Source organism: Bidens hawaiensis, unplaced genomic scaffold, assembly GCF_021521415.1.
Source record: "Bidens hawaiensis isolate Kalapana, Puna unplaced genomic scaffold, B.hawaiensis_p1.1 tig00046912_1, whole genome shotgun sequence".
NCBI classification, from domain to species: domain Eukaryota; kingdom Viridiplantae; phylum Streptophyta; class Magnoliopsida; order Asterales; family Asteraceae; genus Bidens; species Bidens hawaiensis.
The window spans coordinates 95,378-113,544 of NW_027506015.1; the positions used below are offsets into that span (position 1 = coordinate 95,378).

Below are 18,167 nucleotides of genomic sequence, written 5' to 3' on the forward strand. Positions count from 1 at the left end.
ATCCATAAACATATTGATGAATTACTACAGCATGAGTATTTTAATTATGATAACCCATATATGATATGGGAAGATTTGAAAAGCGGATTCGGTCATCTAAAGGAAGTTTTACTTCCTACTTCTAGAGATGAATGGAACAGTCTTAGGTTCCAAGATTTTAAGAGGGTAAATGATTACACATCTGCTTTATACCGAATTTGTTCAAAGCTAGAATTTTGTGGGTATCCCGTAACAGAGGAAGAAAAGTTAGAGAAAACTTTCTCCACGTTTCATGCATCAAATATAAACTTGCAAACACATTATCGTTTGCAGAATTTTAAGAGATACTCTGATCTAAATGCATTACTCCTTGTAGCAGAGAAAAATAATGAATTATTGATGAAAAATCATCAATCTCGTCCCACGGGTTCATTAGCCATACCAGAAGCACATGTTGCTCACAAAAGTTCTCATAAAAATTCTGCTCATAAATGGGAACAAAGTCGAGGACGAGGCCGTGGACGTGGACGTGGTCATTTTGACAAAAGGCATTTTAATGATCGTAAGCATCCATTCAAATGGAACAATAACTCTTACGGTCGTGGTCGTGGCCGTGGTCGTAACCAGAGAGCCAATGATTATCATGTCCCACACAATACCAATTCCAACCACCAAAATAAATGGAATGAAGCTGGTAGGTCCGAAAACAATGGCACTTCATGTTTTAGATGTGGAAGTACAAACCACTGGGCAAAGGCTTGTCGCACAGCTCCATATCTGTGTGAACTGTACCAAGCCTCTCTAAAAGGAAAAGAGAAAGAAGTGAACCATGTTGATAACTTTAATAATATCAATGCTGAGCTGAGCGTTGAAGACTTTGGGGTAGAACTTTGAAACAAAGTTGCTTGACTACTATAATTAGATGCAGTTATTAAGTGTGTTCTCATTATCTTTAATTATGTAGTTCCTCTTTCATGTACTACTTGGGTTTCAATTAAATAAAGTTCTTATTAAAATATCATATGTCTTCGTTATACACTTATTTTTTCTTTCTTAATATTTTTCAAGATTTAAAATGAAAATCACCGGAGCACAAGATCAAACAAATGAAGAAGATATATGTATAGCGGATAGTGGAGCCACGCATACTATACTTAGATCTAAAAAATATTTTTATAAACTGAAACCAACAAAAGGGATCATCAATACAATATCAGGTCCTACAAACTTGATAGAAGGAGTGGGAAAAGCTAATTTAGCATTACCAAATGGTACAAAGCTCAAAATAGAAAATGCTTTATTTTCCCCAAAATCAACAAGAAATTTGTTGAGTTTCAGAAACATATATCATAATGGATATGATACTCAGTCAAGGACTGTTAGTAATGAAAAATATTTGCATATCATAAGCAAAGATCAAATATTGGAAAAATTGCCAATGCTCCATTCTGGTTTGCATTATACATATATAAATGTGCCTCAAGCACATATGGCAGTCAAAGAAAATTGTTGCGATTCTGGTATCATAAACTTATGGCATGACAGATTAGGCCATTCAGGATCCACAATGATGAAAAGAATCATTGAAAATACACATGGGCATCCACTGAAAGGTCAAAAGATCCATAAAATAGATAAAATGCCTCAATGTACATCTTGTTCTCTTGGAAAATTAATTACAAGGCCTTCGCCATTAAAAGTCGATAAAGAAACACCAATGTTTCTTGAAAGAATTCAAGGTGACATATGTGGACCAATTCATCTACCATGTGGACCATTTAGATACTTCATGGTCTTAATAGACGCATCCAGCAGATGGTCTAATATCTCTTTATTATCGACTCGTAATGTTGCTTTTGCAAAATTTCTTGCTCAAATTATCAAATTACGTGCACATTTTCCGGATTATACCATTAAAAGAGTAAGGCTTGATAATGCGGGAGAATTTACATCACATGCTTTTGATGATTATTGCATGTCTGTGGGTATTGTTGTAGAACACCCTGTTGCTCATGTACACACACAAAATGGCTTAGCCGAGTCGTTGATCAAACGCCTACAGCTAATAGCTAGACCATTAATAATGAGGACAAAACTCCCTGTTTCTATTTGGGGCCATGCAATTATGCATGCTGGATCATTAATCCGCGTCAGACAAGTGCAAATCATAAATACTCTCCCACACAACTTGTTTATGGAAATGAGCCAAATATCTCTCATCTTAGAATTTTTGGTTGTGCTGTGTATGTTCCTATTGCACCACCACAACGCACAAAAATGGGTCCCCAAAGAAGGTTGGGAATATATGTTGGATATGAAACATCTTCCATCATAAGATACCTTGAACCTTTAACAGGTGATGTATTTACAGCACGTTTTGCTGATTGTCATTTTAACGAGACAATGTTCCCGACATTAGGGGGAGAAATGAAAAAGCAAGAAAGAGATATATCATGGTGTGTGCCATCATTGTTACACCTAGACCCAAGATCAAAACAAAGTGAGACAGAGGTTCAAAAAACAATACATCTACAAGAAATTGCAAATCAGTTACCTGATGCATTTACTGATATAAACAGGGTAACTAAATCTCATATACCAGCTGCTAATGCTCCAGCTCGAGTTGAGATTCCAAGCAAGCAAAACCATAATAATGCACCTCATGAATCTCAAAAACGTTTAAAACGTGGAAGGCCAATCGGTTCAAAGGATAAAAATCCTCGAAAAAGAAAGGGTTCTGAGAAGGATACTGACCCTAAGGAAGGAATGATTGACAAAACCTTCCCTCAGGAAAGAATAAATGATATAACATTTCCTCAGGAAGAAATAAATGATTCCAATAAATAATTGTCAATAAACTATGGTAAATCACATATAATGTGGGATCGAGATGAAATGGAAAATATTGATGATATATTTTCTTATTCTGTGGCAAGCGATATCATGGAAGAAAATGATGACCCTGAACCAAAATCTGTAGATGATTGTAAAAATCGACAAGATTGAAACAAATGGAAAGATGCTATGCAAGCTGAATTAAACTCACTAAACAATCGAAAGGTTTTTGGACCTATTGTCATTACACCAAAGTCAATGAAACCTGTAGGATATAAATGGGTTTTTGTGAGAAAACGAAATGAGAAAAATGAAGTTACAAGATATAAAGCAAGACTTGTAGCTCAAGGTTTTTCTCAAAGGCCAGGAATTGACTATGAAGAAACGTATTCTCCTGTCATGGATGCTATTACGTTTAGATATTTAATCAGCTTAGCAGTCTCTAAAAATTTTGTAACATCCCGAAATTTCCAAAATGATATTAATTATATTACTTAATAATAGAGGGAAAGTTTACTCGGGTTATCGGGAAATAAATAAATAGAGTAGGAGTTGGTATAGGTCGGGCTAGCGTTGGGTAATGGATATGGGTTATGGACTTAGATTAATTGAGATGGGTTAAATGAGAATGGGATCTAAGGGATATAAATATCCCCTAAACCCAAAATATCTTCATTTTCACCAAACTCCCTAACACTCCAAAACACACACACACCACCAACTTCGCCGGCGGCCGGGACGAGAGAAGACCGAGATCAGAGAGAGAGAGAGAGAGAGAGAGATTAGTGTGATTAGCAAGTAAACAAGATCCAAACAAGCTCAAAAAGGTATGATTCTTGATCTTTGAAGTTTAAAGATCCAAGCTTTTTAGTGTATAAACGACCAAAAATGGTCGGGTAGCGTAGTGGGTGATATTGAACCATAGCGGGGGTGTTAAAATCGCTCGAAATGTTGGACAGAAACCAAACAGCAGGCTGTCTGGGCAACTTCGCCTTCATCTGGGCAACTTCGCCTTCATCTGGGCAACTTCGCCTTCAAGCGATGAACTTCGCCTGCAAGCTAAGTTCGCCTGATGAACTTCGCCTGCAAGCTAAGTTCGCCTGAGGTTTAAGTTCGCCTGATGACAAGTTCGCCTGAGGTTTAACTTCGCCTAAAGCTAAGTTCGCCTGAGGTTTAACTTCGCCTAAAGCTAAGTTCGCCTGAGGTTTAACTTCGCCTGATGACAAGTTCGCCTGAGGTTTAACTTCGCCTAAAGCCAAGTTCGTTTAGAAAATAAATTAAAAATCTAATGAAAAATGTGTTAAGACAGTTAATGGAAATAAAATTTTTCCAAGCTGACCTGGCAGCTCGACCCCAGCCAGGGGCTCTGCCCCTTGGACCCTGCTAGGGGCTGCCGCCCCTAGACCCCGCTGCCAGGGGCGCTGCCCCCGGACCCCCGTTCGTGGTGGGTAGTAGTTAAGACTGGAAAGGTGATATGAGTAGTGATAGTTGTTTGATACGTGTACTTGTTATACAGTCAGCCGTGCACAGCTGAAGAAAGGGATTACGATTAACGGTGAACGTAACCGTGTTCAGGTGAGTTTCTAGCCCCATTCCTTGTTATGTTTTCAGGGCTGTGTGCATACTCGATGTGTTGTTAATACATTTATCCTAAATGATAAGTGTATGTCATATGTGATATGTGTGATAGATATGAATGATTGTTTGTCGGTACGCGAACGATCTTCGGATATTGCGCGTACTGTCAGGTTAAAAATAAAGGTACGAATATTATATATCGAAGATGTATGAATATTTCAAATGAATACTTGTCGGGGCGTGAACGATCTTCGGATATTGCACGTAACGACAAGGGGTATGGTTGTTAAATGAATGAGGTAAAGAATGCCTAGAGTGTTCTTATGTTGTAATGTAAGTATGTGTACATAGGTACACGAATGGCATGTGAGTTCTACGTTCGACATAGTAAGTTAGGATGGCAAATCCCTCTAGCTTCTGTCGGACATAGACTCGGCTGGTGATGGCGTAGTTAAGGACTGCGAGCCTTATACGTGAAGTAGATGATATATGTAAACGTAGATAAGGACTGCGAACCTTATACGTAATGTAGATAGGCGTCAGCATAGGAAAGGACTGTGAACCTTATACGTGCTGTATTTGTAGCATAGGGGAGGACTGCGAACCTCGTACGTGCTATGAATTAGGTTGCAACATAGGGAAGGACTGCGAACCTTGTACGTGTTGTGGATGTATTTCAGCATAGGAAAGGACTGCGAACCTTATACGTGCTGATTTTGTAGCATAGGGGAGGACTGCGAACCTCGTACGTGCTATGAATTAGGTTGCAACATAGGGAAGGACTGCGAACCTTGTACGTGTTGTGGATGTACTATGGTATAGGGAAGGACCGCGATCCTTGTACGTACCATAAATGGTGAACATAGGTAAGGACTGCGAACCTTGTACGTGTTCACGACCTTGAGTACAGGTATAGACGGTGAACTATGAACGTACTCTCGGTAGACTGAGGTTAGTGATTGTAGATATGTATGTATGTATGGTAGCAAGTATGTATGTAGAACAGAAGGGTAACTAGTGAAGTATGGATATGTATCTACAGATATGTATGTATGTGTATGTATTGTATGGCGTTCGATTAACTAGAACTCACTCAGCGTAGCTGACTTTTAGTATGCACGCAGGTGAGCTGATTATAGAGTTAACATGAGGATGACACACGGCATGGATTGAACGGCTGGCATCTGAAGAAAGAAGAAAAGATGTTTTAAATATAAAGTTTTGTGTTATGGTATCAAAGAAAAGATTTAATGTTTGTAACAAATGATTGATGTTTTATATTCCGCGAAAAGTTTTAATAAACTCTGATTTGAAGAACTGTGTTTATGAGTAAATCCGACGCTAAAGTAAGGTCACCGGGTTCGGGGCCTTACAAATTTAGAGATGCGCCTTATGGATGTTGTCACAGCTTAATTGTATGGATCACTAGATAGTGACATCTATATGAAAATTCCCGAAGGATTTAAACTCCCCGATGCAATAAGCTCAAAGCCTAAGGAAATGTATTCCATCAAATTACAAAGATCCTTGTATGGACTGAAACAATCTGGAAGGATGTGTTACAATCGTTTGAGTGATTATTTGATAAGCAAAGGATACACAAATAATCTTATTTGTCCATGTGTCTTCATCAAGAAGACAACATCAGGATATGTGGTCATAGCTGTGTATGTTGACGATCTAAATTTAATTGGGACACAAAAAGAAATTAATGAAGCAATTGCTCTTTTAAAGAAAGAATTCGAAATGAAAGATCTTGGAAAAACCAAATATTGTCTTGGTTTACAAATTGAGCATATGCATAATGGGATACTTGTGCATCAGTCAACTTATACTGAGAAACTCTTAAAACGTTTCAATATGGACAAAGCAAATCCTTTAAGCACACCGATGGTTGTTAGATCACTCAATGTTGACAATGATCCATTTCGTCCTTGCGAAGATAATGAAGAGATTCTTGGTCCCGAAGTACCATACCTTAGTGCAATTGGAGCACTTATGTATCTTACTAACTGTACAAGACCTGACATTTCTTTTGCAGTTAATTTATTGGCAAGATTCAGTTCATCCCTTACTAAAAGACATTGGAATGGCATTAAACATATTTTTTGGTATTTAAAAGGAACTGTTGATTTAGGTTTATTTTATCCTAACGATTCAAAAGAAGGGTTAGTTGGTTATGCAGATGCAGGTTATTTATCTGATCCCCATAAAGCAAAATCTCAAACTGGATATGTATTTAAGAATGGAGGAACTGCGATTTCATGGCGTTCTCGGAAACAAACACTCATTGCAACATCTTCAAATCATGCTGAAGTCATTGCATTGCATGAAGCTTTAAGAGAATGTGTATGGTTAAGATCTATGTCACGACACATATTGATTTCTTGTGGACTAGAGAAAGATCGAATTCCAACTCCTATCTATGAAGATAATGCAGCTTGTGTCTCGCAAATGAAGGAAGGATATATCAAAAGTGACAGAACAAAGCATATACCACCAAGATACTTTGAGTATACTCGAGACCTTATTAAAGACAATCAGGTTGAAATGAGATATGTCCAGTCCAGCAACAACTCAGCTGATTTTTTCACAAAAGCACTTCCCACAGCAACATTCAGGAAACATGTTCATGATATTGGCATGCGCCATGTACGAACAATGTAACGACCTGCAATTTGAGGGGGAGCTACATACTGCACTCTTTTTCCCTTAGCTAAAGTTTTTTCCCATTGGGTTTTCCTTTAGCAAGGTTTTTAATGAGACAGTACTTCAAAACCCCGAAGTTTGAAAAGTGTCATCCAAGGGGGAGTGTTATGATTCAATGAATTATTTTGGATAGTCTTGCAAGTAAAAGTCATGTGGATGCACACATATTTCAAACCAACTATACGTACATGTCTGCATTGTAGTATTATAAATATGCATGTGTGTAAGGAGTAAAATATCATCCCTGCAATAAAAATTTCTTTACTCTCTTTCTAATTATTTTCTATATTAATGTTAATCTTGTTATGATTTAGTGGAAGTATTATAACAGTCGTGACAATGTTGTCGTAAAATAGATCTTAGATTTGTAAAATATTTCAACTTGCTTATTAAACAAATGCGTTCACTTGCTTAAAAAACGAATAACTTCTTTGTAAATACTTCAAAAATACTTTGTTAAACGTTGTTATTAATTTTAGATTAATTGCGGTTTTCGTTATTGTGGCCTGTCCAAAACTGTGATTTTAGTCCAATAGTTTCAAATTTGTAATTTTCGCATCTGTGGTTTCATTTTATTTGCAGTTTAACCCGATCATACTAACCCCGTTAATTCTGGCCGTTAAACCCACTAGCGTTAAATCTAGGGTTTATTTGGGGAGAAAAGTGACAAAACTACCACTCATGTGAGGAGCACGCTGATAGGTTTAACGACCAGACTTAACAGAGTTAGTGAGTTCGAGTTTAATTGCAAGTGAAATGAAACCATAGGGACGAAAAATACAAATTTGAAACACCAACTACCGGCAACGCACCCGCTACACCCAGAGACAGATACATAAAACGATTTTTTTGGGCAAATTCTCAAAATGATCCAAAACAAGAGAGAAAAAAAAAAGAATCCTAATTATGTCAAAATTCCCAAAACAACCCAATAAATATGTACGGAGGCGACGAGTTGGGAAAATAAACGACGAGATTTTTTAACCAATCAAAATGTGACATGTGTAAAGGTTCTGACACACTAGACGAGATTTTTAAAAATCTCGTCTGTTCCGACCATATTTTTAACTTAATTAACTTTTTAAAAAACCATCTCTCCAGACGGTTTTTTTATGTTTCTTGTCTGGTCCGTTCATATTAATTTTTTCTTGAGATTTGAGTTTTTTTAATTTCGTCTTGGTAGATGCATTTTGATTGAATTTCGTCTTTCAAGTTTATATTCCAAAGTTTATTATCTTGTAAGTTCAAGTACTTGAAGATAAAAAGGAATATGAATCAAATACTTGAAGCTAGTTACTAATTACTCAATTGTAAAATCACAACTCACACACATACAACATATTCTTCGTATACATTCTGCAAAACCTTGAAGTCAGCAATGGACAATCTTTCATTGTGCACCTTAAATCATACTCGAGTCACAACACCGTCATCTACACCGGAAATGTTACATAATCATAGGAATAACATGTTGTGTCAAGAAAGGTAACATATTAAAGATTTAATTAAACCGAGTTCAAATACCTAAAGAACTTGAAGATAAAAAGGAAGAACATGAAGATGAAGATGAATCAATACTTGAAGAAGTTGATAGTTTAATTTAGGAAAGCGGGGGTCTACCTAAAACTTAATTAAAAATACCGTCGGATTAGACGGAATAATAAAAGACATTGTCGGTCAAGACAGAATACGAAAAATCCTATCGATCCAGACGATATATAAACATTTATAACCACCAGATAAGAAACTTTGGAATATGAACTTGGAAGACGAAATTCAATCAAAATGCGTCTACCAAGACGAAATTAAAAAAAGCTCAAATCTCAAGAAATAATTAATATGAACGGACCAGACGAGAAACATAAAAAAACCGTCTGGAGAGACGGTTTTTTAAAAAGTTAATTAAGTTAAAAATAGGGACGGAAAAGACGAGATTTTTAAAAATCTCGTCTGGTGTATCAGAATCTTTACACATGTCACCTTTTGATTGGTTAAAAATCTTGTCGTTTATTTTCCCAACTCGTCGCCTCAGTACATATTTATTGGATTATTTTGAGAATCTTGACTTAATTAGGATCATTTTTTTCTCTCTCCACTTTTGAATCATTTTGGGAATCCCCCCCCCCCTTTTGGTTGGTAGGGGGGGGGAGGCATTTCTCATTGATTTTTTTTAATTGGGTTGAAAATTCATTTGGGCTCTTCACATTTTTTAGAAATTCTTACAATGCTCCCTTGATCAAGACAAGCCCAATTAAATTGTGAAATTCTTTACTCTTCAATATTTCTAGTCTAACACATTTCCAAAAATGGAACATGAAAGTGAAACCACCAAATTCGATTACAAAGCAACTTCCAACACTTAACACAGAGGTCGGCAAAAGAACCGGTTAACCGAATTGACCTGAAAATGGAAACGATTTGAAACCGATAATGTAGAAACCGGTTTGGAACCGATTGAAAACGTAGGTTTGGAACCGGTTTGTCAGTTTCTCCACCGTAACCGGTTAACTGAACCGAAACTAGTCAAAACCCGAATCGAAACCGATCATAACCTGGTCAAAAAACCGGTTTCAACCCAAATAAAAATCGACCATAAACTGGTTTTTAACTTTTGTTAACCAAACTAAACCGGTTTTGGGTTTTAAACCGGTATGTGCACCTCTACTTAGGGGGTGTTTGGGATTCCTTATTTTATCTCTTTATAGCTTTTTCCATAAGTTAATAAGTTACAACTTTGTAATTTATTAACTTATCCTCTCGCAATAACGCACAATGACAAACACCTTTTTTTAAAAGTTAATAAGTCATAAGTTGCTTAAAATAAGCAATCTCAAACACCTCCTTAACATTAAAACAAAAAAAAAAGAAAACAAAAAGATTTTTAGCATTTCAATCCGAGAAAGTTCATGATGTTCATTTTTTGTTAATGATCACTTTTACATTATACCAAGTACAATACATGCATAAGAAACTAGACAATTTATTTAGAAGTATTTTGCATAAGATGAACTATCTTCTCCATATTAGTCACTGATGACCCAAAAGGAATATCACATGCTTCCTTAGCTTTATTCTTCAACTCAATAACTTTCTTCCTCATCAAATTACCTTTGTCTCCTTTCATCAACTCAATCACTAGCTTTTGAACCTCATCACTCTTTACATTGTTGTCAATCTCCATGCATATACCCCATTTGTTGCAACCCAACCAACAATTCGGTTGTTGATCCCCAAAAAACGGCCAACAAATCATTGGCACTCCACTAGAAATGCTCTCAACAGTCGAGTTCCATCCACTGTGTGTTAAAAACCCTCCTATTGACGGGTGGTTAAGCACTTTCTCTTGGGGGCACCAACCCGCCAACAACCCTCTATCACCAATCTCGTCCAACAAATCATGTGGAAGAACAGCTGACTCATCAATCACGAGGTCAGGGCAAATTATCCACAAAAACGAACATGTACTTTTCGCTAGTCCCCATCCAAACTCAACTAGTTATTGAGATGTCAAAACCGAAATGCTACCAAAGTTCACATAAACAACCGAATTTGGTTCTTTTGAGTCTAGCCATTTTACACATTCCGAATATTCTTTCCAAAGGCTTGATTTAAACGATTCTACACTTTTGTCTACAATATTATTCTCGAGTAGATGTAAAGGGCCAATTCCGTAGCATGGAGCATACTTAGATGAGACCGCGTCCAAAATATCACCATCGAGTTCATCAAACGTGTTGAAAAATATGGCAGAAGCTAGTTTTGCTTTCTCTATTTGTGAGTTAAAAAACTGAACCATGTATTCATCCCCAGGGTGGATATATCTAATCCAAGGAGGGATATCTTTTAGACGTATGCCTTGCATCGCGGGTATAGAATCTTGAACTGTATCCAGATAGCCATTTACTAAATAACTCGGATCTGCATATAAGAGACAAATGATTAACTTCAAAAAGCCATGTTAACATTCTTTTTTTTTTCTTTGAACAACTAATATTTTCAACATGTCTTAATTTAGACTAGAACCCATAACCATTTTAGTACCAGACCAGGCTAGTGATTGTGTCGTGTTAATATTCTACTATATACAAATTAGAAAATATCCCAACATTGTTTTCAGAATTTTTCCTTTGTAAATTTATTTATTTATAGTTTTATGGCGTTGTTAATTATAGTTTCTAATGAATAAAGTAATATTTTTTTGTTTTAATTTATTAAGTTAACTGATGAACAATCTAAGTTGTCTTCCACTTTTATCATAGGATTCCAAATTGCCTAAGAAATAAGGGTGATAAATGATAATGGACGTGTTTGGTAAGTGTATTATTCCGTTATCATAGGCATTCCTAATTGCCTAAGAAATAAGGGTGAAAATGGACTTGTTTGGTAGGTGATAGTTTATTAAAAATAAAAAATAAAAAAAATATTTGTTGAGACCTTTTCCATACGGAGACCATTTTGTAGTTTTGAGTTGTCTAGTTTAATCCATGGCACAACCCATGGCTTGCAACATTTGAGCATAAAGGTTAAAAGATAAATAAACTCGCTCTAAAACAAGTGGTGCAAACGTCAAGGAGGATACCCATATTATTATTGAAGGCCTGATTGTTCCACATGTAACTAGATTCCATTATTTAGGATCGTTTGTTTATAGTGACGGGGTTATAGACAATGGTGTAGCTTGTCGTGTTCAAAGCAGGTTGGTGCAACCGGGGGGTGGGGGGTGTTAGACAAACCAAAATGACATGGGATGGTTGGATTAGACATTATTTGTTAGATTTGCATCTCTTTGAGGACATGACCGATGATGAGTTTTGTTGAATATGTTGGACATGGATTAGCATATGTTGGTTAGGATTATGGACGATTTGGACGTGATCGATGATAAGTTTTACCACTAACACTTTAGGATGATTGTTAGTCCTGATGGTTGTTTTTCTCCTACACTTGAAAAATAAGAAAAGGTGAAGATCTTTTCAAAACAAAAGTTGGTTTTTGGAGCAGCGGGTGTCATCGGGAACAACCTATCAGTATCTCTTTTACTCGAGGTAAAGTTTGCTTTATCACACAATTCCTAACCCTATCAATAGTTTATGTTACAAGTGAGATTATACTAGATAGGTTATCCCCATACTCTAGCAATTCTATCAATAGCTTTTATCTATATTTAATAAAAAAAAAACATTACATTTAATGTAAGACAAAACCTTTTTTTCTATACCTTTGATAAAGTCTCTGAATTTGGATTTTATGTGAAACAAAATACCATTTTGTCTACCTTAGTACCGTTTGACAAAGTCTATTTCTAACTTTAGACTTTATGTAAAACTAAACAATAAATATCACATGTATTTAGACTTTATGTAAAACTAAACAATAAATATCACATTTATTTGTGTTAAATTATTAACAGTAAAAAAGCAGTAAGTTTTAGATTATTTAAATTCTAACTTATTTGTATATACGTATACAAATACAATAAGTTTCAATTATTTTTAATATTCATTATGTAATACCTTATAATTTATAAAATTATAACGTTCGTTATGTAACTTACGTACGTATATTTGACGTTTTCTATATTTTTCACCAGTGTGTTACACGAGCCACTAACATAGTAAATTCGTTAATTACCTTTAAGGGGCATCAATCCCTTCTCCACAAGATTGGGATACTGATCAAAACACAAGAATGAACCAGCTCCACTAGTCCATAAACAAAACTCTGGACACCGAATTCCGAAGCCGCAGCATGTGTGAAGCCCATAAGCACATCAGCCACTATACAAGTTACCGGTGAATAAGTAGCATTAACTTTAGTGATCAAACTTTTAAATGGACCCAAAAAGTTTTCTTCAATGGCCCTTGCTAGAGATGGGACATCTTGGGTGGCATCGAGGTTATGTGGCGGTGGAAGACCGTCAGGAATGGTCTCGAACCGGAAGGTAGGGAGGCCACCAACGGCTTCAGAGCCCTGAGATCTCTGAAGACGTTGGTGGTTAAACTCGGTGTTAACAAAGGTGATAAGAAAGCCTTTGGAGTGTAGGAGTTTGGCTAGTTGTAACATTGGTTTAATGTGGCCTTGTACTGGGATTGGTATGCATAGTGCATGTGGCTTGTTCTCGTGATTAGAACCCATGAAGCTTTGTTTTGTCACACACACTCAACAAATGTATATTGGAAAGTGAAACATATAGCAAGTATTTATAGACCAAGTTACTTTCTAAAATTTTATATTATATATAGATTACCTTGCATTTATTTTTATTTTTGTTAAATCAAACTAAAACTTCATCATATAAACAAGGCCGGCTCAACGAATGTGGAGGCCTAAATCAAAACACGATTTTTTGGGCTTTTTCATGACAACTGTTAATAAAATAAATTTTGCTTATTACAAGTTATGAACTAATAACTTATACTTTCATAACAACCAAGTCTACCACCACACCAAGACATTACTTTAAGTTTAGTTTACCCATTATAATATATATATTTATATATAATTTTTTTTTAAACTTGGTGGCCTTTTAAGCGTAGGCTTAAAACCCTAACTTGTTTTCCCTGTTCCACAAACCCTGCATATAAATAGAGCTTAAACTTTTCAATATTATAGTGAGAAAGTGAGAAACTAAAATATATTTAAAGTTTCATACCAGCTAGCTGGTCCTCGTACATTCTCAACCCAATTAATGAAAATTGAATATACATGCATAGTCATGTGGCTATGTAACGAAATTAATGTCACCCATCCCTAGTTACCGGTATATGTTCTGCTGTAGTGCTATATATGTTGCTACAGTGCTATTAAAGTATTAATGAAAATTGAATATGCTGCTATAGTGCTGTCAATATATGTTAGCAAATAAAGGTGTAAATTAGCAACCTAAAGATAGAGTTCTCAATTGTGTGTCCTTTTCAATGTGGTGTGGTGAAGTAGGTTGTTTTTTAATGGAGACCTAAGTTTAAACCTTACTAATAATATTTTGGAGGAGACGTTGGTGGCTTAATAAAGGAAGTCAGTGATTTTTGTAATCTTCAGTTCGATCCTGAGGGCGTTCGAGTTTTACCACCAGTGGCCTTCGGGTGGGTGTGTTTTCTACGTAACTAGAGATAACTTAGAGGCGCTTAAGGGCTTCGTGCGGCTGAGTTGGGCCAGCTGGCGGTGGCCTTTTGCCATTGGGTCACCCCGTACGAAGTACGTAGACAATTCTATTTGTTGGCCGTTAAGAAAAAAGAGTTGTCAATTGCATGTCTGTTTAAAACACGATAAGACATGTAAATTAACAAATATTTTATGTGACTTTTCTATTTTTTAAATATTTGAAATTAGTAAACTAGGTTTCTTCATTTTTCCTTATTGGTATTTGAAACTTAAAACTGTGTTACAACCATGACATATAAATAGTTAAACATGTTGTATCTATGTTTGATACTTGTGTTAAGCGTGTTGTTTCTAACCTTTTGAACACGATAAGATCCGAATTGATTGTCCTACCTATAGGAAGGCATCAAAAGGCACGGTTTTCTTTGGATAAAAATCAGGGGAACTTAGTGGGACTGGATTGGGAAAATTTGTATACGTTTTCATTTGAGATATGTAGTGTTTCGTGTGTTATGATCGGTTATCTTTCGCGTGTTTGATCAGTCTATTTTATTAATTTTATTAAGTTTTTAGTTATAACTAAGGTACTTTATACATGCTTTTTGATTTTCAGATTATGTACATTAAAGATATATTTGGAAGCGTTTACGTGCATGTTATGAAGTCTTGGGAAGATTAGGTAAAATATGTGCATACATAGAGAGTTGAAGTAAGTTCCTTGTGACATGCGAGGGAGCTAGTTATTGAAAAACACGGGGTCAAGTATCTTGAACGCCACGACACACAACAAACTAAGAAAAATCCTTAGCGACATGCGAAGGACTTCAAATTCGGCTAAATACCTAAATCGATTATTTTGTGCTGACTTCATGTATCAGTTATTTATCAGAGATTGTTTAGTAACATGAATAGGTCAGAATGATTACTTGCTTGAAACCGGGGTGTGAATCTCTTTTATTAATTACTACAACTCGTATAAGTGTTTACTATTTGTCTTGTTTTCAAATCCAAATTTGTTAGTGTGATCAACATTCCAAACATAATCTTTATAATCAATCAATTGATCACTTAATTAATCATATCCCCAACGGCAGACTCTCTCGTAGTTTGACTTCTTACATGTCCTAGCTAATTAAGGTGAATAGGATTGAAAATCTCTTATCTTTGACCACCCTTCGACACTGATCAAATTTTGACGTTGTTGCCGGGGACCGACAACCGTTAACTTTAATACAACCCAAGCGTAACCATTTAGAATTTAAAATTTTCACTCGAACATGATTAAATTGTTTCAAACTAGTAAAGCCACTACATCACATACGTAAATCTTGTTTCCACCAGACAAAGATATTATGTTTATCAACAATACTAACCAAAACAAATCTATGATGCCAACTTCCTCTTTAAGTCTTATGTATATAATTGCATTAGGAATCACCAACCAAACTATATACAATTTTTTTTATGTATACAAAATGGTTAACAATAAGGGTAAATTCCTAAAATAAGCGTTTATGAAATGTTTTTAAGAGTTTTAGGTGTCATTTGCAAGAAATTCCCAAAATATGTATTATAAACTTGTCGTGAGGAGTAGTTTTTTATTACACTCGATTAGTTTGTAGAACAGTTAAATTTTGCCACGTGCTCTTAAACTAACCGTAACGAGCATGTTCACTAATTATTTACTCGTCACGACTAAATAAGTTTCATGCCTCGTAATCAACGCCCACGAGTAATTCACTAATTCATAAGTCCTTTAGTCGCGACGACTAGTTTACTTGGTTTACATTCCCTACACGAGTAGTTTATTATTAGTTAACTCTTCGCGACTAGTTTAACCTTACAATCTACTCATCGCGACTAAAGACTTATAAATAACTTGTGAGCGTTGATTACGAGGCATTAAACTTATTTAGTCGTGACGAGTAAATGGTTAGTGAATCTGCTCGTTATGGTTAGTTTAAAGACACGTGTTAAGTTTTAATTGGTTATACAAACTACTTGTCACGACTAGATTATAATACCTATTTTGAGAATTTCTTGCAAATGACACTTAAAACCTACAAAACGTTTTTATAAACGCTTATTTTGAGAATTTTCCATAAATATAGACAATGAAGGATACATATATAAAACAACAAAACACCGCTATCCAAAATACACGAACTCCAATCAGATTCAACGGTTCAAGATATCAAATTCGATACGACCACGAGATCTTGATGTCAGCTGTTGGCCCACAATATCATGACCATAAAAATATATTCAACTTAATAAAGTACAAAACTCAAGTCTTATACGGTGGTAGTAACTTGTATGGTAGCTACTTTTGTGTGGTGGCAAATATACGTTTGGTGGCAAATAAAACAAATGATTGATTTTGGAAAAGATATCTAGCCATCTAGCAGGTTCACTAGATATGAAAAAGTTCAAACAAACTATTTAAGGTAGTTTTTCATAGTATTGATTGTGTTATAATATTACCGTAATTGTAAGAATATTGGATATGATAGAAATAAGTAAATATATGAGAAGTGTACTGGGGTGATATTTCATTTCCATCGAAGCAGTATTTATACTACACAAAAGGTAAAATATACAGGGGACAAATCTCAGACATTTGAAATATGTGGAGTGTTCATGTGGCCAAAACTTTTGACAAAAGTGACATACAACTTGCAAGGTCGTCGGTGGTTTCACAACACTCCCCCTTGGATGACACTTTTTCAAAACTTCGGGGTCTTTAAGTAGTGCCTCATTAAAAACCTTGTTAAAGAAAAATCCAATGGGAAAAAACTTTAGCTAAGGGAAAGAGAGTGCAGTATATAGCTCCCCCTCATATTGCAGGTTGTTACATTGTTCGTACATGGCGCATGCCAATATCATGAACATGTTTCCTGAATGTTGCTGTGGGAAGTGCTTTTGTGAAAAGATCAGCTGAGTTGTTGCTGGACTGGACATATCTCATCTCAACCTGATTGTCTTTATTAAGGTCTCGAGTATACTCAAAGTATCTTGGTGGTATATGTTTTGTTCTGTCACTTTTGATATATCCTTCCTTCATTTGCGATACACAAGCTGCATTATCTTCATAGATAGGAGTTGGAATTCGATCTTTCTCTAGTCCACAAGAAATCAATATGTGTCATGACATAGATCTTAACCATACACATTCTCTTGAAGCTTCATGCAATGCAATGACTTCAGCATGATTTCAAGATGTTGCAATGAGTGTTTGATTCTGAGAATGCCATGAAATCGCAGTTCCTCCATTCTTAAATACGTATCCAGTTTGAGATTTTGCTTTATGGGGATCATATAAATAACCTGCATCTGCATAACCAACTAACCCTTCTTTTGAATTGTTAAGATAAAATAAACCTAAATCAGCAGTTCCTTTTAGATACCGAAAAATATGTTTAATGCCATTCCAATGTCTTTTAGTAGGGGATGAACTGAATCTTGCCAATAAGTTAACTGCAAAAGAAATGTCAGGTCTTGTACAGTTAGTAAGATACATAAGTGCTCCAATTGCACTGAGGTATGGTACTTCGGGACCAAGAATCTCTTCATTATCTTCGCAAGGACGAAATGGATCATTGTCAACATTGAGTGATCTAACAACCATTGGTGTTCTTAAAGGGTTTGCTTTGTCCATATTGAAACGTTTTAAGAGTTTCTCAGTATAAGTTGACTGATGCACAAGTATCCCATTATGCATATGCTCAATTTGTAAACCAAGACAATATTTGGTTTTTCGAAGATCTTTTATTTCGAATTCTTTCTTTAAAAGAGCAATTGCTTCATTAATTTCTTTTTGTGTCCCAATTAAATTTAGATCATCAACATACACAGCTATGATCACATATCCTGATGTTGTCTTCTTGATGAAGACACATGGACAAATAAGATTATTTGTGTATCCTTTGCTTATCAAATAATCACACAAACGATTGTACCACATT

The 18,167-nt window shown here is 35.6% G+C and overlaps 1 pseudogene across 1 annotated transcript; it reads right to left on the reverse strand.

Annotated features, from left to right (window-relative positions):
- Window positions 1–10,051: 10,051 nt before the first annotated feature.
- Window positions 10,052–13,310, reverse strand: LOC143616377 (7-deoxyloganetin glucosyltransferase-like; annotated as a pseudogene). Its single transcript, XR_013150652.1, has 2 exons — window positions 12,733–13,310; window positions 10,052–11,019 (listed from the first exon to the last, which is right to left on the reverse strand). The product of XR_013150652.1 is annotated as a 7-deoxyloganetin glucosyltransferase-like (transcript).
- Between the last annotated feature and the right edge of the window lie 4,857 nt (window positions 13,311–18,167).